The sequence below is a fragment of the Frieseomelitta varia genome, unplaced genomic scaffold (genome assembly GCF_011392965.1).
Source record: "Frieseomelitta varia isolate USP_RPSP 00005682 unplaced genomic scaffold, Fvar_1.2 scaffold_418, whole genome shotgun sequence".
Classification (NCBI taxonomy): Eukaryota; Metazoa; Arthropoda; class Insecta; order Hymenoptera; family Apidae; genus Frieseomelitta; species Frieseomelitta varia.
This window is the reverse complement of record NW_025110166.1, coordinates 533824-558247: the sequence shown is the minus strand read 5'-3', so window position 1 is coordinate 558247 and position 24424 is coordinate 533824. Positions and strand designations below refer to the sequence as shown.

The 24424-nt window shown below is 25.9% G+C and overlaps 1 long non-coding RNA gene across 3 annotated transcripts; it reads left to right on the top strand.

The window, feature by feature from the left end:
- The first annotated feature begins 2 nt into the window (after positions 1–2).
- LOC122531832 lies at positions 3–24355 on the top strand. 3 transcript variants are annotated; one of them, XR_006307408.1, is made up of 4 exons: positions 3–107; positions 13304–13434; positions 13507–13626; positions 24153–24355. It is a non-coding gene; the product is annotated as an uncharacterized LOC122531832 (long non-coding RNA). The 3 variants fall into 3 exon arrangements; XR_006307409.1 differs by lacking the exon at positions 24153–24355 and adding an exon at positions 13791–14109; XR_006307407.1 differs by lacking the exon at positions 24153–24355 and having other exon boundaries at positions 13507–13710.
- The last annotated feature ends 69 nt before the right edge of the window (positions 24356–24424 follow it).

Below are 24424 nucleotides of genomic sequence, written 5' to 3'. Positions count from 1 at the left end.
GGTGGCCCCACCACGTATTCGTGATGCACACTTTAGTAGTGATAGGTGTGCGCGATCTGTCTCCTGGGGAACCGGTGAAATCATTCTGAAGAACGCCAATCTCCCAGGTATGTCTTTTACGCATGTATGACGAAATGCTAAATAACTACGAAATCTTGTTTCCTATTTCTCTTATCCTTTTCTCTGTTAGTCGGCGTTACGTAATTCGTTCTTAAAAATATTAATTGATATTTGTGAGCAATTGCGAATGTTCCTATTTTTTTTTTTTTTTTTTTTTTTTTAAAATAAAAAAAAAAAAATGTAACTTATGTAGAAAATTATTCTATTTATTATATGAGGGTACTATTTATATATAAACGTATTGTACTTCGAATATTTTATACATTGTTGTATTGTTACATTGTGTATGTGATGATATGTTAAATAATTACGAAACCTCATTTCCTGTTTCTTTTGTTTAGTCTATTAATTGACGTTACATAATTCGTTCCGCTTCTATTAATTTATATTCGCATGTAATTACAAAATTGTAAATATTTATATTTTTATGTACTTTAAGATAATGAAAAGAATAAAAAAGTAGAAAATTATTGCATTCATTGAGTGTTATAAGAGATACTTTCAATGTTTTGTATATTTTTGCTTATCGAATGCATTGCTTGCATGTATGACATACTAAATAATTACGGAATCTTGTTCCTCATTTCTTTTATCCTTTTATCCTTTTTATTCTTTCTTTCTATTAATCCCGCTTCTATTAATATTTATTAATATTTGTGAATAACTACTAGAATATGGATATTTATGCAGATTATTTAAGAAATAGGTAAAAGATTATTGTATTTATTAAATATTATAAGGAATATTATACTTTAAATATTTTAAATATTTATATTATATGCGTTTTTCGATTTCCTTTATCCATATATAATGAAATACTACTTAATCATTTGTTTCTCATTTCTTTTATCCTTTTTCCTATCATATATATATATATATCAGTTGACATATATAACTGATTTATAACTATGATTATTTATGCAATCTTTTATGAAGATAATAAAAAAATTGAATCTAAATAGAAAATTATTTATATATAAATATATAATATAATTTTACATATTACGTGCATTGTATGTATTTTTGCATTTTTAAATTCTTTATAAATATATAAAATCTGCAACCTATTAATTGTTTCTTTAGTTTAGTGATTAGAATTTAAATGATATATCTGTTCCACAATTTAGCAATTTTAAAAAGGGTTGGTAATACAATTCAATGTAAGTGAAACCATATAAATATGTTTTCTTAACTCAATCAATATTTATAAAGAAATTGCGGATTTATATTTTTACGAAGATAATGAAGATAGAAAATTATTTCATCTATTAAAATATTATAAGAAATATTGTACTTTGAATATCTCATCTTATACATAAATACATAAAAATTTGCATTACTTATAAATTAATAAAAAGTAAAAGGACTCGAATAACAAATATTGATCACGAAAATTCAAATAAACGTAAGCGTAAAGATTTTACACATACCTGTAAGTGATTATTCATAGCAATCTCGACCAATCGATTATCTGGAGCATGTTTAATTATTCACTTACTGTTAGCAATTTATGTTATGCGCGAGATTGCAATCACGGTGATTATAACATTGCAGTCATACAATTATATTTCATGTTAATGTTGGATATAAATACAAACACTCTGTCATATATAAATTATTGTATACAACAGTCTAAATATTAGTCATGTTATTATTTATTATTATTTATACAAGAAAATTTACGTTTAGAAAATTAAACCACGTATATTGATAATCACTTCATTAAAGAACAGCTGAAAAAAACGTTTAAATAAAATTTCCAAAAGTATATGCAATGAATGTAAAAAAAATTTATATAGTCTTATAATAATATAGTCTTAAAATATGATATAATCTATATAGTATTAATTTCTTAAATTTTTATATAGTATTAATTTCTTAAATTTTATTGAAATTTAAAATAAAACTTAAGAAAATAACATCAACCCTTAACCGATGTAAAATTAAAAAGTAATAATTTGTAATTGCAAAATATGTATATATGTTTATAAACTTGTAAATAAATATAACAGTAAAAATTTATATCTAAAAACTTACATTATAATTGAGACATAGAAACAAGTTATAATTCACTAATTATTTAATTAATTTTTGTTATAGAAATAGGTAATGAATACTTAATTGTCTTTTAGTTGAATAAAAAATAAAATATTTCACTTTTATGTCGTATAATTATCAGTTAAATTTGCAGTGAATATATTATTCACTTTAGAGCATTGAAATTTATATAAAATTTATGTCATTAATTAACAATAAAATTACCCATGACTAAAATATAAAATTTGTGCCAGAAAAATTAAAATGCAAAGAATATTGTTTTATAACAAAGAACATATATTTTTTTATGAAAAATCAATCACCGCTATAAATCTATAAAATTTCTCTGAAAAATTATAAATTGTTCATTTTGATCACATTGATAAATCTATGATATGTATCAATATATATTATATTTAAATTAATATATTTAACACTAGAATTAAAACTAGAAAATAGTTAAAATATAACAAAACGTAAAATATTAAATATTGGAGAATATTAAATTTATCAATTTAAATAATTAATTTAAATATATTAATATTAATATTGTAATTTAGCTATATTAATTTAAACATATAAACTATTACATTAATATACTACATTAAATATCACTTACTTTCGCGCTATAACTATAAGATTACCAATCACTGAAATCGTAATGAAATTTCAAAGTATAATTGAAAAGAATATTTTACGTTGCAAAGCATCCTATTAGGACTCACATTCTTTACGAGTAAACTTCTACTAACATCTACTAAAGATAAACCACGCGTACATAAAACGTAATTCGCAACGAATGAATAGCAATAGAATGACCGATTAAAATGACTTTACGAGCGGAAATAAAAAATACATTAATTTTTTTAGACTATCCTCGGTAGTCTTGTTTCACAATGAGCGAGGCATTCGATTATCGATTATCACTTATTCGCGTCTCCATCATCTCGAGCACTGGCGCAGCGAAGAGAATTCTCTGAGGTGGCTTCTGGTCTATGACTTATTGTTAGTCATATCGACCGACACTCGTCGTATATTTTCTGACCCAGAAAAAGATTCCTACGAGCGGAGAAGCAGAGTGAATCGAGTTGAGTTAAACGCCTAACATGTCTATTGCTTCACTGTTGGTAAGCATACGACTATTACAAATCGACGATTAGGATATTATTGCAAGTCAAATGTTACTTGGTCAGGGATCATTGCCGTCAACTTTTTTATGATCCTCTTTATGGTCAACTTTTGTTTTGAATCTGGAAAACTTAAAAAAGAATCGAAATTTTATAAAAATTTAATTATATATTGATATTAAATATTTTAATTTTTAATATGTAATCTTGTACCGATAATGATATATGAATTATTTTTTCAGAGTATATTTCAAAGTAAATATTGATATACATATATTTGATACATATAAAGGTACTATTTGATATTTTCTAGAAATCCGTCTTTTTTTATCATACTTATCTAATATACTTATCTTTGTTACATAAAATAATAATATTGATAAAGTATATCAGTATTATAGAGAAAAATAATATAAAACAAATTACACACCTTTGTTTATCTTAAACTATTGCAACCTTTGAAGACATTCATAGATAGGCTACGAAATTTTATGTATTTTCATATTTTTGTAAGCATAATTAAAAAAATGGAACCTAAATAAGAATTTATTTCATTTATTATATATTACAATAAATAACTTTAGATATTTCTGTATATATGTCTTCCAATTACACATAAACTTGCAGTCCAGTTAAATAAATATCATGTACTTGTAAACGTTACTTATAAATAGACATTTGGAAACAATTAAAACTCGCAAAACTATAATTTAGAATAAATCATCTGATGATTGTGTAATTTCAGAGCTCATTATTTAAGATTCACAAAAAAATAAATTAACATTATGAGCAAATACCGTTTTGCGTTACAACCTTGGCATGTAAAGCGACCAGTGACACAGGTGTGAATGCGATATATGTAATATCATTTCCTTTAGCAACCTACGTCTGACTTGTGAGACGATCAATTATAATTATTCTTAAGAGAAGAAAAATATAGCAAATATTTATTAGCATTTGCTTGTTAATTTAATTGACAGATTACCTAAAAAGAAAGAATATAAAATAAGTATAAAAATATATTTTAAAATTACAGACATATAAAGTAATGTATTAATAAAATAATGTATTATAATTTAAAAATCAAACTTTTAGACCGTGCTTTTATTTTAATTTTATATGATATTTACTCATCAAAATAGATACTAATTTTATGTATATACGTATATAAAAGCAAACACGGTCTAAAAGTTTGATATATATATATAAACAGTATTTTGAAAATATATTCTTCGTAAATAAAAATCATAGAAAAATGTTAAGTTGTTTGAACGCGTTAAACGATCATTATGATTTTATAAAGATTGGTTACAATACTTACAATCCTATTAAAGCTACATGCATGGCAATGAGCCTGAGTATAACAAAGTTAGTGGAAGAAACAATGATTGCAGTTTATTGCATTATGCATCACATGTATAATACTTCGCTCTAGCTTCGTACTTTCTTCAGAATGTTTTTAAATTAACATCGTTTAAATACGCTGTGCTATTTTTCAATGTTCTTTGTAAAGAAACACATCTATTAAGTCATATTACTTTCCCAATGAAATTTTAAACTTGAATCAGTTTCTTCAAATTTTATTCGCTTGCAATAATTGATGTATAAGATCGGTATACAAGGAGTGCAAATTAATATACAGCGGATGATTTTAAATGTAATTTTATTACAAGGTATAAACTTTAAGAACTTTTATTTTCCAAACAGCGTTAAAAGAGAAACTATACAAACGCAAGTTTCTACTTTCTTCCGCTTTCTTTTCCCGTTCCTTTCTTTTTCCAGTTTCGATTCCTGAATACATGCACAGTTCGCGCATGTTAAGCAACATGTAATTGCTAGAGCCCCCCTACATATTAGACAACAAAGAAATCGTTGTGAGCACACCTTTACACAATGTCTTAGAGAGAGGAACCACTTAGATAGAGCCGCAGTAACTCTATAACATAAGCGTGCCAGTTGGTGGCAAATTTGCGGATGCGTGCAATTGGCATTGCCTATGCCCTGCGTATACCTATATGTTGGCAATGGCAAACCGGCTGTCCAATCGGCAGCTATGAAGCAGTTAACTTAATATAGGCGCACTCGGAATGTGTGCCATCGACGACCTCGAGGCCTTCCCTAGGTCAGTGCTAATTCTTCAGAACCGACCACCTCTTCCGAATTTCCGGTCAACCTTCAAGACGTCGCGTCGACAACGCCGATCAAAAGCCATTATAACCGATCCCTCTGTTTATCTTTCCCTTTCTCTCTTTCATTTCTCTCTCCTCTCTGTTTCATTTCTCTTTAAGAGGTACGAACGAGAATCGTTTGACAGTAGTTATAATTCGATGAACTTGTGGATTCTTGTTAATGAAATCAGTCTTTAGTAAAACTTCATCACTTCTCCACTTTTCTGATGAAAACGAAATGAAAACTAGGTTGTAATAATGCAGCACTGACTGATCTTGATTACTGATTCATTGTATTATACAATGATGTAGCAAAATGCAGTAATTTACTGATTTCCAAATTAATATTATTAATCATGCAAATGTTTATATACATACTTAAATTAGATGTATATTATATATGATATATATTAATACATTAGTATATAATATATAATACATTACACAGTAATATAAATATGTATTGTATAGATATAAATTATAATATATACAATTGTAATAAAATAATATATTAATTATTATATGTAACATATAATATAATATATGTATTAAGAAAATAAGATAATGGTGTGAAAAATATTTGTTCTATGAAATACTAAATAAATTTTCAAATAATTGTATGAAAAATAATCATATATATGGAAATTTAAATGTGTACTTATATCATTGTAAATATTATTGTATATTTTAAATATAGGTCCTAGAAGAACCATTTTTAGATGATCAATAAATTATTTAGTTATTATTTATTAAAACATAGAAATACCATATCAATTATTTACATGATTCAATTCTCTGTAATCAAAGTGAATAACAAAACATACAATTTCTCATTACAGAAATTATTTTGCACCTACATTTTAACGATTTATTATTTTGTGATTTCCACTTCTAGTCCAATATTTTTTTCACCACAATTAATTCATATTCGTACGAAAGAATAATAATAATAACAATAATAATAATGTAAACTAAATAATAATAATGTAATGCACTGACATTATCAAATATGTATGACGCATTTTAGTTTCGGGAACAACGTCTCTTAGAAATGTATCAGTCTTCAACGTATAAAAAGTCGCGTTGTTTGATTCGAAGAATATTTCGTATTTATTCACTTACCTACTCCTGATATCGATGTTATCAGGCAATCGAGGAAATTTGCAGCAACGTGTTTGCAGTGCGGACAGTATCAGTAACTGAAGGACGTAGTTTCACTATCAAAGATTTAGATAGTCACTAGTCAAATTCTAGAACAGTTTTCATATAAATTATTTCAATACTATATAAAATTGTATATATTATGTACTAGTATTAATTAGATTCAGGTCTAATGAAATCAGTTACTAATGAAATTTTTATGAAATTCTAAAACAATTTTCATACAAATTTTTTTCATTACTACATAAAACTGTATTTATTATATATTAGTATTAATTAAACTGAGATTAGTGAAATTTTTATGAAATTCTAAAACAATTTTCATGCAAATTTTTCATTCTAAAACAATTTCATACAATTTTCACTACTATTCATTAAAATTGTATGAACAGATATGTATAATGTTAACTTATTGTATTGTTTTATCGTTCTTCTTTAAGAAGCTGATCTTTGATTGTTGTTTTTTACTGTTCGTTAAATTACATAAATAGATAAAATTATTTATTTTACGTTAGTTAAATAAATAGCACAAAGAAGATCAATTTAATTGAAGTCTATATTTTTTTGATGAATAGAATAAAATAAATTAAATACAGATTCATATACATAAAATTCGAAAACTAATTCAATATGAATTTATACTTCTCAAGAATACATATAAATGATATCGTGATGCAATACTATCATACCTATCACAAAGCGTTTTCATCAAATCATCGTTTAAGTATAATTTTCTACACTCAAATACTTCCAACACAATCATTTAATAAAATGCATGAGTTTCATGAAATTATCTTTTTGTTGTGAGTTTTGTGCAATTCTCTATTTTATACGTAGAATTATTTTTACTCTATATATCTTTGTTGAATTTACGTAAGTATAATAAATTTTTCTGAAACTATATCGTCGCTTTTGGCTTGATGATTCATGAATCAATATGTATTTCGATATGTTCAAACACTTTGCTATGTCAACGAATCAAAATGTGATAACGAATCGATAATATTTCAGAAATATTTCAAAAATTACATTTATAATATAAAATTAGAAACATTATTAACATTTTAATATTAAAATTTGATTGTTTAATTTTCAAATGATAACAGTAATATCAAAATATATTAATTTATATAGAACCAACTTTCACCTGATATTTTTAAAATATTACACAACTTAGGCGAAATCAATTATTCTTTATCACTTTTCAAACACTAATGTATTAGCAGTACTTGTTTATCATTAATTATACTTAACATTCTTATTGAAATTGTTTACTAATAAAATTAGACACTATAACACTATTACCTAACAAAAATATATACAGTGGCTATTGCAAGTACTTGTACTCAATGAAAAATTATAGATACTTTAAACTGCTCTAATTTCAGAAAAAAAATCAATAATCCAACACAGTTCATTTTAAATCCGAATTCGTTTTATTTTTATATCATTTTGGAAAGGATAAATGAAGATATTTTTCTTTCGAAAATTTTGCAAATTCATCTGTATGAAAATATGAAAAAAATTTGTTTATAACTAAATCCACGATTTTTAAGATTAAAATTTAAGTATCTTCTTCACAACAATACCTTAAAATTTAATTTTTTTTACAAAATTAGAAGAGTTTAAATTTTTAATTGAATGTACGAATGGTTTCTGTACTCAAGGTAAATAAAAAAATTTTTAAATAATTATACATATATATATAATTATTTAAAAACTGTTAAATGTTTTTTTAATATATATATGATAAACATAATACTAATTGTTGTGCATTATCTTTTTTACCAGGTACATTCTATATATTTTATGTTATTGTGTATTAAATTTATCTCATAGTTAAGTTGAATGATTTTTGTCCAAATTTTGTACTCTGTTAAAGCTATCAATATAGGCATTTAAATCTAATCCAAACCTAATTCAAACCTATATTGATGGCTTTAATTGATACAAATATATTCCAAATGTTAGAGATACAATACAGGATGACAAAAATATTTTTGTGAACATCTCGCAATTTAAAGCCAGATGGCAGTAACATGTATAAGGAAAAATTGTTCAGAATATTACGATATGTTCACAACATATTTCAAAATCCGTAATATCGTTTGTTTTGTAAATATTTATATAATACATATAAATTACTATGATGTTTAATATAAATCTAATTCAAAATATATAAATTTAATTATATACTATAAACATAATTTAATATAAAATCTAATTATTCTTATTCATATTTACTCTATTTTAATATAAAATCTAGTTATTTTTTCTCAAACTCTGTAAATCTGAAAATCTAATTATTGATATATTATTATGATATGTATATAAAATTTTATATAAAAGTTGCTCTTATCTTTTGAATAAAAATTAAATTTCAACTTCCTTCCCCTACAAAATTACACGAAACTCAATTATCGAAGAACATTATAATGTAAATCTACTCATTTCTAGAAACATCTTATTCTACCAAAAATTTATGTCAAAATTAATGATATAAACATTGTCATCTGTATATAAATCATTACTAACCTTAACTACCGTAATACGAGTTAACCTTCACGTTCTGCAATGAACAGAATTACACTCTTCAATTACAGACACGTGTACCTTTTGGACATAAACATAAAACATTCCATGACAATCTAATTATGTAAATGATGAATTGAAAGCGATACACGTCGAATCATATGGTCATGGAAATTAATACGTTTAATTAAACTTTATTACTAATGTATTTTGACATTTAAATTTGAAACACTCTATGTACTTCGATACTAATAGAATGACTAGAAAAAGAAAATAGTAAACGAGAAATGAATAAGAAATTTAAAAAGTAGTGAAAACAATATGAAAAAAGAGAATAAAATTTATCGATGTTTTATTCATTCTACATCGTACACTATAATAATTGTTAATAGTAAGTATTTATACGCAAAAGATTGTTTTATTGTTTAAAAAATTATTAGATTAATAACAATATTATCAATATTATAGTAATAAATAAATAAATTGGATATCTATTATTATTCTAATCATGTTATCCTAATTATAATTGTAATTATTATTTTAATTATTTTTATACTATATTTTAATTTTAATTATATTTAATTATTTTAATATCTAATTAATAACACTTATTTATATTATTTATAACTATATTATTCTAATAATACTTGTCCAAATATTTAATCCGAATATTATTATTATCATCAGTAAATACACATATATATATCAACAATAAATATATCTATATTTTGAATTTTAATAGAAAAGAAAAATACAGATTTGAAAAAATGATGCATTAATAATTTGGACAAAACACAATGGAAAAATATTTTGACACTTTATTAACAATAATTTTTACCTCTTATATCATCGAATATTATATGAATTTTAAATGATAATGATTAAATATATCTACTTAAAATTAGAACGTATAAATTATTGTATCTAATATAAGAAGCAATATTATTCATCTAACAACAGTCTTCCACGTGGATGTCATAAGTAGATGAGAATATTTCACTTATCGTTAGTATAAAGATTTCAAGGATTTCGACTTTCGCTTTACACATTTCGCGCGACATATCTTATCAAGTTAAGCGAAGATTACTATTTATATATACCCATGTGAGTGAATACACGCAGAATTACAATTTTTTAAAAATAAAAAAATTTTTTATGTTTGCCATTACAATAAACTACTCAAATGGATATATTTTAAATTAGAAATATCTATAATGTTCTACAATCATATATGTTCTACTCACTAAAATCATAATAATAGTATTAAAAATACGAAAAGTAAATCTGTCTATAAAATGAGAATTTATTCTGAAAGTTTATTTCACGAAAAAGAGAAAAATGAACATTATAATCTTCATCAATGTTTAAAAATTATAAAATTATTAAAATTATAAAAATACTTTCATACATAGGATTATTAAAGAAATATAACTTGTGAACGGAAAGAGACGAGCATAATAACTGAAAGAGATGATTTTTGTAATTTCGTTTTTCATAGCATAAGAATTAATAACATGATAGTATTCACCGTGCTTAGTTATTACGATAATGAAAGGTTTTTCTTGAACTTCTCATTACATGGTCATGATCATTCTGATTTAATTTATTCTTTAAGAAAAGAATTCTTAATTTTATTGATAAAGATACAAAACAGAATATAAATGAATGGTGCAAAGAACATCAAAGCTTCTTCTATAATAATAAGCTTCTATAAATGAAATCTCTGTTTTAAATTTTGAATAATTAAAATCAATATCCCATTGTCTACTTTGTAAATGAATTTGTTATATATAGGAAAGATGTACATATGTACATACATAGTTCACTTATAAAGAAAAATTTTCTTTCAGATATAACTTTCAGTTCACTTTAATATCGATTTCCAGAATAATTATAGAATCAGAACGTAAAATTATGCACTTTCACATGTTTTGTCATTTGGCTGTTGATAATTTCAATAATTGGCGTCTAACTTACATACTTGGAAGTATGTGCGGTTCGATAAAATGGTCCACGCGAAGGTATTACATTACGCCCACGTAATAAACGGCGTTAACGCGAGAATGTTAAGAGTTAATGGACCAACTTCCCGGACACGACGAGTTTCAACGGCCGTAGCAAATCCTCTGGCAATGACATTGCCATCTGCCACGTCATTGATGCCGAATAATTTTTCGGTATCATCTTGCAACATAATTTCGATGTATTAATATAATTGGCAATTGAAAAGTTGGTAGTTGCAACATTATGACAACAACAGTTAATAACTGAAAGGAAACACAATTCTCTGTCAAAGATAGTATATAATTAAAAAATAGAGAAAAAACTTTGGTACTATAAAATTAATGAAACCAGAGAATTTATAGCCTGATTTTTATTAGATTGAGAACTATCCTAAAACTTACTGACATGACTATACGAAACCTGGATTATGAATCAATGAGTCAATTTCCGAACAAACATAATGTAGAAATAATAAATCCCACATAGTAAAGGGGTAAAGGAAGTGATCCTTTCTCTTACTCACTACGTTAGGTTACCTGGCCCTTATATTTAATGTATTATATTTATATTATTATATTTAAAAATGTATGAGAAACAATCAATCAGACCCCTATTTCTTTCAAGGGACTTTTCATTATAGTACGTACGTTATGGCGAACTAACAAATAATTAATAGAAGCGAATAGGAAATCACCGCACAGTATCATCCAAATCATAAATAGTCTAAATCTAATTACTTTTGAAGCAATAAATAAATTTTACAATACCAAAATATCTCTCTCAACAATTATATTGAATAATGTATAAAATACGATTAATATAATATAAGACAATGATAATGTAAGAAGAAGATATTATATTATTATAGTATAATCTATATTTTTATTCTTATATTTAGTACAACTATAACTTAATATATTATTTCGTATCTCGAGAAAAAATAAAATAATGAAAAATTATTTATTTACATTACACAATTCCTTCAAAAATATTCAACTATTATTGGAAACATTTTTTTATATAACAAATAGTTTGCAAATAATTAGCAAAGTTAGATGATTCTGTACGCTTCCTATCTTAAAAGAGAAAATCAGTTAAGTTATTAATTTAGTTATATATTTAAGTTATATATTTAAAATAAGTATTATGATAGTTCCAAGTTAATTTCTAAGAGTTAAATCCAATTGCAACTATGAAAATTTGAAAAAAATAAATAAATAAAAATTATTTGAAATTGTTTATAAAGAATCGTAATAAATCTTTTAGTTGAGAAATATACTTAACACGATAAGTCGCGATCTTAGTCGATAAAAACATTGATTCGTGCAATGAATTGTAGGATGATTTGCATTGATCGATCTGCTCACAAGACAAACATCAATCCATTTTAATCCACCATAAAAATGTCAATCTTTGACAAACTGAAGTTATTTAAACTCCTAATCATTTCTTTTTCTTCAAGTGGCAAAAATAATTTACATATTAGATTTAAGTAAGATGCCCTATATATCAAATGTATTGCTGTTATCATCTTCATAATTTGGAAAAAAGGTGTGAAGCATCCAAATTAAACTAAAGATAATGTGTGCTCATAGGGACACTCTTATGAGTGATAACTGTAAAGAATAAAAACAAAAAAGTGAATCAAAAAAAAAAAGGAATCATAAATAAGAGAGAGATTCTAGAAATCATAAATAAATTATGCTGTCAGTTAATATTATGAGAGCTTCCTATCTTGTTTTTCTTCGATATTCTTGGTATTTAATAATCCTTCTCTTTTTTTCTTGCTGATAATCCTTTACCATTTCTTCAAAAAATCTTTAAATAATTACTTATTACTTACTAATTTCATATTTTTAAAAAATTAAACAACTTCTAAATGAAATTTCTTTCCTTCTAAATATTTTTTTCCTTTTTATATTTTTTTCATTTCTGAATTATTTCAATCACTTTAAATGCAAGATGGTCCCCTGACTTTTGCAGATTATTTGTAGCAAGTATTCTGTACTTAACCCCTAATACAAACTAAACTAAACCGGTTAAAAGTTAGTCGGTTAAAACGATTATTTAGTCTTTGATACGTTTACTCAAATTAATTTAAATCATCTTTATGTTACGATACAGATTTATAAGATGTATTGTTTACCATATAAGATTACAGGAAATGGATAAGTTGGCCTACTTCGTAGCGACATTCAGAGAGAAACGGAGTTTGAAAAGAATGTGTAATGACAGTTGATTGAATTGATCTGACATTAAACGGAATCTTTGGTGAAACTTGTCATGTTAGATTAAGCTTTAGAATTATGGATATTGTTAACTAACGAGAATATTAACTTCAACTATATCTGTTCTAGAAACGATGATTTGCGAATAAACACTTGAACATGTCTATCAATAAAAAATACAAGCGGTATTACACTTGTGTTGTAAAGTGATCCACCGTTCCTGTGACCACTGTCTGAGACCAGGTGTTTGTAAGTAAATCCATTCTCAAACAAAAATACACAATTCAAGCATTCGATGTTCGAAGAAGACAAATCGAAGTTGTCATACGATTAGTCACGATATTTATTATCTTGGTTAACATTAATATATTATTAATTATCATAGCAGTGATATAATAAACGCTTATTTTCAGGAACACTAATTTTGCACTTTATTTTATTTTTTTCATCGTGTTAAACACACGCGTTTCTTTGCAAGTATAAATATAAATTGTGTTATCTGATAAGAATTCTCAAGATATCATATACAAACCAAATAAAAATCTTTTCTTACTTGCCGCTCATAAAACGAAAAAATGCTAAGGATGATTATGCTTTATCGAAAAGATAACTCTGGAGAATACTCTATTTCAACGAACTATTCTTTAATGTAATGAGGTATATAACGCAATTTTGATAATATATGTACATCAGAGCTAATTTTAATTTGCATTTCTCATATGAATTTCAAATATTTGTTAACTTTTACTACGATGGTTGCCAATAATCGGCATTTCTATTCCTATAAATATTTTAGAATGATTAAAATAGAATACTGTTGACAAAAAATTCTAAATAACACGAATGACTAGATAATACTTTAAAATAAAAAATTACTCGATTATCTTCATTAGTTTATCTTTTATTGTAATATTTTCCAAAAATTAAATATTCTATCCTATAAGCAAAATATATAAATTTCGTACGGCAGTAAATACATGTGTTAATACTTTAATGTTAAAATCTAGGCCACTAGAAAATATTTATGTATATTTTATTAAATATAAATATCTATAGATGAAAATGTAAACCTATTTAATTTGCTTCAATTTATATATTTAATTAAAATAATTCAAAATAATTTTCGTATCTCATATTCTGTTGCAAAAATATAGTAAATAGAAATATTCACTATATAAATATTATACTGTACGATACTATATATAATACATAATATGGATCAAGTAATAGTGAAAAATCTATCATTAATTTCATCAATCATTGAAATCAAATCATGGATAAAATATAGAATAAATCTAAACCCGACGTTGCCACCTGTTCTGAAATACCGATCGTGCAATGGTATTGTTATGCCATCTATGATTTAAAATGATAGGGATCACCTGATTCCTTTACCATTTTGATGTCACGTTCTGTCATATCGACTTAGGCAAGTAATTGCACTGCAGCGCTATTGGCGATAGAAATTAAAATCAAAAAATACAAATAATGTTACCGTTTCCTCATCAAAAATTGCGTATTTTTTGAATTGAATTCGGTGACACTATTACGAGCGAACATACATATGTATGTACGTACAATAATAAATCGTAATAAATAAATACGAATTTATTAGACATTGTTTATGAAGCTCTATCATCGTATAGTATAGATTTTTCGCAAAAGTGTATTGTTTTTTAATGGATCTCTACAATTTTTCTACGTTTGAACTTTTTCTACGTACTATTCTGAATAAAAAATCCGGTATCGGTATTAATACGAGTAATGCTGCAGGTCGCAGAAAACGAACTTTGTCTCTCGAGTCAGATCCCGAGCTCGATAATTTCGCAATTTCTAATTTCGTTAGATTCTGAAGCAGGGACAATCTGATCGCGCGATCGGACAATTCTCTTGCTGTGTCAGGTTTAAACTGCCTGTTCCCTCAAGAGTCTTGGGAAGCGACTGACTTTAACAACTGCCTAAGGGCTCCAATCGATTCCACTTCGAAGGGGCTGTATGCTAGAGATAAACCTGATCGAGAGGTTTTCCGACTTGAAAAACATCTATCTACATGCGCAGCTATTAATGCTGCCAGGTAATGCTGCTAATAAGGTATGTTGCCAATAATGGCAAGGTATGATGCTAGATGCTTCGTGCGTCAATTTGCAAAAAATTTATATCAATGAATTGAACGAAAGTCATGCATATTTGAAAATTAAGTTTGTATTTTTTGACACGTTGAATGCAATGCTGATTTTGCATGGCTGGCTCAGGACGCCAACATGAATTTATTATTAGGGGAAGTATTATTTGCAATAAATGAGTTGAGGCATATAATCATATTTAGTGTTAAAAATTAATCTTACTGGGAATCACTGATAATGGAATGCGCTCCTTCGATTTTCATTTATTTTTTACAATATTTTATTTTTACGATATAGTGAAATTGAGAGTTGTATTTCTTTATGTAGAAGCTCACAAAGAAAATTATAACATGAAATGGTAGAAATGGCAGGAAAAACCAATATCATAGTCAACGGTCAAGGTATATATTACAGCATTGACTAAGAATAGGATAGACCGGACATTAAATGGGGCTTCGTGTCTCAGGGCACAGACGAGGTATATGAATAGACCAAGCATCTTACGGGGTTTTGTGGCCCGTGACCTGAAATACCGACATACCAAAAAATAACTGGATTTTAGCGCACTCTACGCTTAAAAAACGGTGAATTGGAGAATTACATCAAGTAAAACGACCGAGATTAGTCAAGTCACAGACGAGGTATATGAATAGACCTCTTTGAAATTTAATTTCAACTTTGCAGCGCGTCATCAGATTATAAAATAAGAAATTATTATCGCCAATTTAAAATATATTTGTACATAAGTACAATGACAATCTCTTATGTTTCGTTTATCAAAATTTGTCCAGATTTAATATTTTCCAAGCAAACTAACTAAGATTCAATGCTTCATCATTGTTTATTATATAACAGTTTACAATATTAAAAACAGTTTGAAATGATATGGCATTTTGTTATATTATTATAAGTACTCGCCAACATTTACAAGTTAATATATGCTATATTTTTATTACATTTATTTATTTAATATTATATATTTATTTAGACAGATGATGAAATCTAGATATGATACTTTGATATTCCCATGGAATGATATGGGTGCATTAAAACATTGAAAAGAAAATTTTGAAAATTGTCAAAAGTATAGGACTAGTTCTATAAAATATATAATAGTAGAAATTATAAAATATAATTTCTTATAAAAAATACTGGAACTATATTTTAACTATTATGAATTAAATATAAAAATAAAGTCAATTCATATAAAATGGCGAATTATTAAATGACAATTAAAATTTTATACTTATGTACAAATATATTTTAAATTGGCGATAATAATTTCTTATTTTATAATATGGTGACGCGCTGCAAAGTTGAAATTAAATTTCAAACAGGTCTATTCATATACCTCATCTGTGACTTGACCAATCTCGGTCGTTTTACTTGATGTAATTCTCCAATTCACCGTTTTTTAAGCGTAGAGTGCGCTAAAAAACCAGTGATTTTTTTCTCTGTCGGTATTTCAGATCTCCGGCCACAAAAACCCGTAAGGTGCAAGGTAAGGCCTAATCATATACCACGTCTGTGAAAAAATTATTGGTTTTCTAGCGCACTCTATGCTTGAAGAACAATAAATTGGAGGACTATATCAAGTAAAACGATCGAAATCACAGACGAGATATATGATATGATATTCACATATGTCCTCGTCTGTGTCAAGTAGTGAAGATAACAGACACACACTGTCTAAAATCATTAACTGAAGATAGCACCACAACCTCATCTGTGTAGTGATTATGATGATAAATAAATTTATATCACAATACTACAAATAAATAATAATTCCGTAATTAATTTTAGTTGTTTATATAAAAATATTATCAATATAACAAAATATATAATTACTAATAATTTAATGAAGATTAAATAATGAAAGTTAAATAACGAATCAATAATTTCTACTATGGTTACAATATATATAAGTGTCTGTAAACATTTCTATGGTGATAATAAAATTACTAACTATTTTTAAATATTCTATTGTTTATATTAAATACACATCTCGACGAAACGATTTAATGAACAGAGATGTCGTTGATCTAAATTTCTTCGAAGTAAAGATCGCTACACTGTGTTTCTGTCAGACTGAGTAACGATTGCAGCGCCAATGATACGGTGCGGTACAAAATTACATATCGCAATATTCAGGTACAATCGATTTAAATTTGTTGTCAATCTATAATATTGAAATATAACATAGAAATATTAATTTTTTGCAGCAAATACCACAGGAAGAAACATCAAACAGAATTGTCAGATAAAGATTATATTTGATAGCTTTTATATCTATTTCTGCATTAACAAATCTACAGCTTAAAAAAAAAAAAACAGTGAGCATCATTTTAAAGAGTTGTTACACACAATCCAATTAATGTTGGTTAGAAGTAAATATAATGTCTCATAAATATATTTAAATATTAATTATAAAAAACTTTTCAACTTAATACGTTATGTGTGTTGTATAAAATATACTTCGTTGTGAGATATGTTAAATTTCAGAGCAATTTGAAAATTCATAGTTTCATATGTTCTTGTACTAATCAGATCGCTTGTCGATTATCGTATTAGCATGCTGTGATTTATTATAGACAATGTTATATGGTTATAATTGTTCTAAAGAATTATATTCTTCAGAACAATTATATTCATATTATTTATTATTACTGCCCATCTTCTATTTTGTTAATTGTTCATCACTATTCTTCAAAATTTTTTAGTTATGAAGCCTTGTTTTGTTAACTAACCGCAGGTCTTATCTAGTTGGTTGCCGTAGATATTCCATTGTTGTATCCTGTATAAATTAAAAACAGGATTCCATTCTGTATAAATTTTCTGATTTGTTTCAAATTTTATCAATATAATCACAACAATCCTGTTTCTTTTATACACGATGAGAATAAAATTTTAAAATATTTTATATTAATGCATCTAAGTGTACATTGAGGGCATAGAAAATCAACTAAATCCTATATATGTGCGCTTGAACCCTCGCACCATCAAATTAGTTCACGATGCAAACCTGTTGCACGAGGAGTTATTTTGTTGTCGAAAATGGTGATTAAATATATCTCCCACATTTATTAATTAAGATATTAAGACAATTATTTTCACTAATTATTTTCATCATTATACATTTACCGTTCGTGTTAACTTCGTTTAATTAACGTACGTTCATCTTCGATAATTTATTGAATATTATTATAAATTTATAAATAAAAATTATTTTTCTCTCTTTATATTTTCTCTAATTATTTTTTTCGTTATTACATTTACTATTTATAATATTGCTTGTTTTGTTGTTATGCAGTTTTCGTTTGTACATTTGATTTCACACACTATTCCATATTGCAATTAGAAATTTAAAGCAAATAAAAAACATCATAATAATTAATAACAAATTCTATGATTTTTTAAAATTATGAAATATAATATCGTACAATATAATATAATAAAAATAAATAATAATATAATATATGAATAAATAAATTCATACAATACAATGATATAATATGAATAATAACATTTGTTTTATTCTAATGAAAACAGTTGTATTCTTTAATACAAAATATGAAATGAAATGTTTTGTCCGAGAGAATCGAGAAAATTTATCAGGTACTTGTGTATCAAGATCATTTTTAACAAATTATATATTATATATCGAAATATATAAGTCTATTTTCTTAAAAATAAAGGAAAAAAATTTATTCTACATTTTTGATTTATTTTTGTACGCGCAATAAATCTTTAATCTGCTATTGAATACCGTTTGCTAATATGAAAACGTTAGGGGCTCCTATTCTGAAATAGGTCTTATATGAAGTATCCAATTACATTCATTCTTTTAGACGAATTCCTAAAAGAATGGATAAAAAATAATGGATAGAATGGATGGAATGGATAGAATGAGATGAAGATTGGATGGTACTGAAATTGAAGCAGTTCGAGAAGGTAATGGGGTCATAAAAAAGCGACGAAAAAAGATATTTAAAATAGGCGAGTTTTGGTATACTTCTGGAACAAAAAAATTCCTTTCCATATGATTCTACATCAAAAAGAATGAAAAATATAATAGTCACTTTTCCAGGAAATGATGGGAAAATTATGAAAAATATAGACAAAGGATATAACCATAATTGTAACTCATTGAACTTTAATTTTTTCGTCACTCTTTTTTTCAAATAGTAGTTCATCTATAAAATAATCATTTAGAAACTTGTTCATTTAGAATATGTTGGAATATATACGGAGTCGATGTTAGAATATAAACGAGGGGTCAACAAGACAAGGTCAAGATAATTAGACAGAGCACCACGAGGTGTCTAACAAGTCAATATTCCAAGTTAGGTATGTGACATGCGAATATAAATATGCATGAAATAAATCCACTGGTCAGACAGTTCAGTCCGGTTCCTGTCCAGTGAAGTGCAATAATAGTGAAGTCATTATCCCGGGAAAAGTGGTGCTACCTGTGTGTGAGTGAAAAACTATTCTTGTTCCGCCGACATCGACCGCCGTAATTTTATTAGAATATTATTTAGAACAATTTTTGTACATTATTATTTAATGAATAAATAATTAATTTCAAAAAACTATATATCATAGAAATCATCCAAGAAAAAATTCAGAGTTTTTTCATCATTTCAGAGAAAAGGGATGACTATTATATTTTTCGTTCTCTTGGTGTGTAGAATTATGCTGTGAAGAAATTTCAGAGGCAAAGAAAAAAAGACTTTGTTGAGTTTTCTGTTGAAAGTTTAAATGAACAAATCGGCAGGAGAAACTTACATCCTTAAAATGTTTAATTAAACTCTATATTCTCTTTTACGCGTGTTTAAATTTCGTTGTCTTCAAAATTAACAAAGTAAATTTTTCAAATTAATATTAATTAACTGATTCTTTCTCTTTTAAAGATATATTTAATCTAAAAAACCAAAAAAAGAAACTAAAAAATTAATTAATCTAAATGTAGTATATAATATATACTATATATACTATAGTATAATATATAAGTATAATATGTACTAATATATACTATACTATGTACTAATATATAAAGTATTGCTTTATTTTTTCGTTAATTATTTTCTCAAATTCATGATTACAAATAGTTTTGTCTCAATAAATGGAATTTTCAAATGGCAGACGGTGCCTAAATGAGTCAATAAAAACTAGAACTTCTTCATAGCTTTCTATTATTTTATTTATTAAATACCTTCTAATTTTCTACAAATATGAATTAAATATTTTCTAATTTTCTTCAATATTCATATCAAATAGATATGATACAGAGTAACATTAAAGAATAATACTATCTTCATAAAATAATACTATCTCAATTCATTAAAGAATAATACTATCTTCTAAGAGTCAAGAGGACCCTTTCATTTCATTCATAACATGATAATTATTTACATTATAAATAATTATAAACATTAAAAATATTTATTAATTAATAATTAACTTAATAATTTCAATCAATTTTCACATTTCGTATAAAATCAATAAATACTGTGCCTTAATACTTATAAACGGGATTCCACACACTTCCTTTTCCTGCAATCAAAATATGAGTAGTACGAAATTTCTTGTCCAACGTATCCACGGTTGAATTTCTCATAAACACAAAAATTACTAACGACATAACATCAACATTGTTCATTCTTCCGTGCATCGTGGAAATTTTGTACTTCCGTACACCGTGCAATCAGAAATTATGAAAATATGAACCTCGGTCGTTCTCTCAAACTGAAAACGAAAATCGGGAATGGGCGGCCGCATTTGAAATTTCTCAGATGGATGTTGGGGTAAACCTTCTGACGCAGCGATAATTGCTGATATTACAAGGAGAGGAAGATTGGCACGTTGTGGTACGGAGCATGCGAGACATGGATATTTAGGAGAGTTAGGTTGTCAGCCGGATAATTATGCAGAGTTAGATGTCAAGTTTTCGGAGTCCCTAATTTCCCTTCCTGGCCACTATTAATACAGGGTAACTTTATTCGGCATATCAATCAAAAGCTGTGTTAAATGAGGAAAAAATGTTTACGCAATTGATTCGAGGAATTGGTAAGGATTGTCGGGATATTTCGGAGATGAATTACTCAATCAGTGAATATTTTCTTTTTTCTTTTTCCTTTTCTCACCGCTGTTGACAGAGGGTAACTGGCTCTTTATTTATGAAACGATACACGCGATCGTGTAGAATTTCTTACGTTTTTCCCTTCGGCAGATACCGTGTAATTTTCAATGCCATCATGCCGATGTTTTTATTATTTCTTGAATAGAATTCTCTTTGATTGAAGGGCTTAATATAAAGTAGGTATACTTGTGTCTGAAAATGTAATTATAATACAAAATACAAATATTTTCCCATCAAAATGTGATCAGATGATGATAACGTCTATTTTTTAACTGTGTCGTATGAATAGATTTATTATGAAATAATAATTTTTTGTATTTTAGCGAGTCTAGCCATTATGAATGCATACGAATATTTTGAGATTATTAGAATATTATTTCTATCAAGAGAATGAAATGAAAAATAGAGAAAATAACAGAAAAATTTGAGAAAATAACAAAATAAGAAAAGCAAAAAAGAAATGAGAAATTTAGCTAAAAAAAGATTACGCACAGTAAATTACTTATATTATAATGTAAAAAAAAGTAAAAATAATTTTTATAACGTAAAAATAAATGTAAAAAGATTCTAATTAGAATTGAAATATTTGAAATATCTAATTCATTTGTTTAATAGTTACGTTCAGTTTGATAAAATTCTAAATTCTAAAATAATAATAAAATGATAAAAAGGGTGTGCCTAATTTAATTTAAATTCATTATTTAATAGAATATTTAGAATATTGTTTTAATTACTGTAGTAATTCTATAGAAAAAAATGAAATTTCTAATCATTTTGTTCAATGTATTCTTCTTGTTTCATCTTTAATAAAAAAATTAGAAATAAAATTATTGAATTTATTAAAAAGTCAACTAAGTATCATTTCGTTAATTGAATTCTAGCAAATGTTTGATGTTTGTTAATCGATTTTACAGCAGGTATTCTCTTAATTTTAGCCGTAGATGTGGATTTTTAAAATAGAGCTAGGCGATTAATAGATTAATAAAACACATATTTAACACGAATACGTTTACTGTTTCACTCCATTCATGTTTAGGATCTCTCTATCATTAAGTCAATATTTTTCATTTAAAGACACCCTATAAATTGAAATAGGTCATCCTACCTGAATACAGTAATCAAGAAGAGAATTTAACAGAGAAAGTATTAAAGCCCAAGAGATATAAACATTAAATTTCCTTTTACATACATTAACGTATACTGGAAACCATATAAGTATATTCTATCAAAATTTACTAATTTTCGTTTCTTTATTCATTTATGGCATTTAAATGAATAAATATACGATAAACTTGCTTCTCGGTACTTAATTCATACAATAAACATTCTTACTTTCATATTCATGCTTGAAAAGAAGGTATTTTACGATTCTCCAAAATTTAATATTTTGCTAAATGTTTTCAATTATCCTAAGCAAACTAATCCATGAGTTGCACGCTAACGATATTTTTCATGTTTGATCTCTTTCATTTATTTTTGCAGTGTTTCGTAGCTCTCGACAAATATTGTAGCGTTTTCTTCGTCGACAGGAAGTCTTGAAAAATATCTCGACGCAATCCGTAATGTTTAAGTTAGAAGCAACGTAATTGTTTTACGATGGTAAGAACTTCTATTTTTGATATTAATTGTATCTTTAACAAATAATTAATTACATATTTATTTATTAGAATGAAATTTTGACATTTATATATAAAATGCTTTCACAAATGTGTAAAATTATTGTGTAAAATTAAATATGTAAAATTAATTATTATATGATTTAGAGCCCTGTTCGATAATATCTTTAATTTAAATTCGTTAATTTAAAGGTTGAAATTGATCAAACATAACATAATTATTTTGTCAATTAAAAAGAGAGGAGAATATACATTAAAGCCACGTATAAATCAATATTAAATTCGAAAGTTCTAAATTTTCTTCTGATTTAGTAAAAGCTAACTTTAATATCTACAAAGTAAAAGTAACGTTAATATCTACAAATTTAATCAAATTTATCTAAAAAATATATTATTGATATGAAGAAATTAAATCGAAATAAAAAACTTATGACCAATGATCTATTAAATATTTCAATTGTTATAATTATAACTTTGTTTTATAATGGTCAGAATGAATTAAATATAGTAATTTTATATTTTAGTATAATTTTGTATCAGTATTATTAATTTAGATTAGTATTTCTAAATAAATATATTTCTGAATAATAAACTGGCTGAAAACGAAAAATCTTATAAATAACTTAATCCTTTACAGTCCAACTTTAAAACGTTCAAACATTCTTCTTTGAAAATCCTGGACGATGATTATTCAAAATGTTTCTAATATTGTTGAAATTGGCGATAATCGATAATCAGATAATAGAATCAATAAAAGATGATTCTTTATTTTATATTTGAATAATTTTCCGTCAAGTTCGTTCATTGGCAATATATGGCAATTATATCCATTGTATTACATCGTTGATAATATATTTCACAATTCATTTAAACTCGATCCTTCCTGGATTTCAGGTAATGGTAACGTTTCCCAGAACACAAATAAATGATAAAGTATATAACAAAGGTGACTTAACGGAAAGTTTGATTAGCGTTCTACGTGCAAAGAGAATCAAGATGAATGTAGGAAAAGTAGAGCACGTTCAAAAATTAAATAGATTTCGGAAATACAATTGAAAAGTTCGGATACAACAATTTATGAGGTTATATAGTAGTAAGTTTCGAGGAAAGTAAAATTATATAATAATATAATAAAATAGTATATAATTATATAATAATATAATAAT